This window comes from Pempheris klunzingeri, chromosome 5 (assembly GCF_042242105.1).
Source record: "Pempheris klunzingeri isolate RE-2024b chromosome 5, fPemKlu1.hap1, whole genome shotgun sequence".
Classification (NCBI taxonomy): Eukaryota; Metazoa; Chordata; class Actinopteri; order Acropomatiformes; family Pempheridae; genus Pempheris; species Pempheris klunzingeri.
In genome coordinates this window covers 6805054-6807273 of record NC_092016.1, presented here as the reverse complement: position 1 = coordinate 6807273, position 2220 = coordinate 6805054, and positions in this window count along the sequence as shown.

Sequence of the window (2220 nt, the reverse complement as noted above, 5' to 3'; positions counted from 1 at the left end):
TTTCAGGTTTAAATCTTCAGTGGCATTTTGAAACATAGATTTCCATGCTATATAAGTCTCTGGCCTATTGTTGAAAACTGTGAGCCCTGCTGTCAGAAGGTCACGACGTGAGAGGAGAGCAGCAAGGTCTGATATGTTAGTTTGTCGATGTGGTGATGGAGATGGGATATTATCCACTCCAATATGACTGGACGAATGAGGTGGTGGAAGGTTGGCAGGGTCACTTGCATATGCAACTGCTGTTAGCGTGCTTGGCCCCATGATGTGAGTGTTGTCTACATCACATTTTTGTCCTTTATTGTGCTTTACCTCACCTTTCATATTTGTGTCATTGGGGAAGTGGGTATTTACATATTCTTGAGTGCGGCTGACAGCCACACCCATTGTAGCAGGAAAGTTCTTGTCTGGTAGCTCCACAGACTCTGCTTGGTCCAGAACCGCAGCTTCTAAGACCCTCGCTGCTGCGAGCGCTGCTTCAGCCTCTCCCTCTTGCCTCAGGGCGTTCAGCGATGCCTCCATTCGGGCCCTCTCCATCTCGATGCGTGCCTTTTCGACCTCCATGTCTATTTGGCGTTTAGCATAGTCTGCTCTGGCCCGGGCGGCTTCAGCGTTGGCTCGTGCTTGTGCTGCAGCTAGGCTAGCTGCTGAGCTACTTGACCGGCGTGATGCAGTCGATCTGCACTCTGATCTAACTTCCAGTTGGGAAAGCTGTGAGGTGTCTCCGTGGTTGGACATGTCTGCTGTCGCTGGAGTGGTGTCTCAGGACCCCGACGATGCACTTGAAGTGTAGACAATCTTTTTACTCTTCTGCCCTCAGCTAAATGTGACTATTCAGCCTATGCAGCGAGCTAAACATAAATGGCTTCAGTAAGCACTCAGGAGACCGTGTAACATTCTTCAGATGCTTTACTGATGTACCATTTGTATTATTCCCTTTTTCTTTTTTGTAAAAAGATTATGCCATTTCAAGGGGTAACGGCTGAATGAGTCAACGGACACCCCAGAACTTTCCTTCCATGACGTTTCAGTCTCTCAAGCGCACGCACTCGCTACTTCCGCTATATGACCACTAGGTGGCAGCGCTTACCACGGTCAATGTATTCCCAATAAAGACACATTTGCTAGATTAATTATTGGACAAAAAAACTATGAACTGTCTTATAACAAACTCTCTGAACTGATATGAGGGACAGAATAATAGCCATTAGGTCTTGGAGAAGTTCAGGGGTCACCAAACAATTAATTGTTGACTTTTCACACAGACCCTCACAGTGGCGCTACAACAGGGGATTACTAACATCTTTGGGATTCATCCTCAGGGGACCACAAATGTCAGTAAACATGCATCATAAATGACATAAATCCACATACGCACCAACCAGCCGACTCATGCTGCCTTCCTCTGCGCAGGGCTAGAACACAAATACTCAAAACAGACATATGACCGTCAGACGTCACATTAGTCTTCACGTTAGCTTTATATATGAACACATCACTTACCTGCTCTCACTAGTTACCGCTACCTTACCTGCTGCCTCCTACTTCACAATATGGGGTTGTCGTTGTACTTATTGTGCTTACTATTATTAGTGCTGGCCCATCGTTTTCTAGTGGTTTCAAAGACTTGCATGCAAACACAGAGCACTTCTTTATAAGTTGTTAAACACTATGTTCTCCGTGTTTACAGAGTGCAGTTTCTGCAAACAGCTCACATACTTTGGGGTGAATGGCTACTTAAATGGAATAGAAGTCCACATTTCTAGGTCTAGAATAAAGGGAATCTTAAATCTTGATGGGAACTGTTCAGTGAAGTCAAACATGCCCTCTGAACCAAACACTGACAAAGAGCAAGACACAGATTTCTCTGTAAATATTAACATTTATTTAAGTATACAATTTAGTATTCTCATTGCCCCCCCCACCCCTTTTCACAGGTTTGCTGTCAGTATCTCCGCTTCTCGATGCAGCATTAAGCCTCTCCGGAGGACGGTAAAAACTCTAAGACCAACAGTTAAAACGAGCGTCGGTTATTTCTTTACACCGTTTTCAGACAGAGTTTCACAGGCATCGCCAAACCCACAAGCTGCTTGCAAATGCCACATTTGGTTCATTATTATTTGCTTTTTTTATTATTCTCCATAAGGAGGCATTTACAGTCGCATTGCATAAAATTATAGTTTGTTAAGTGAAGAATGGAGGATGAATGAGTTTTCTATCTTC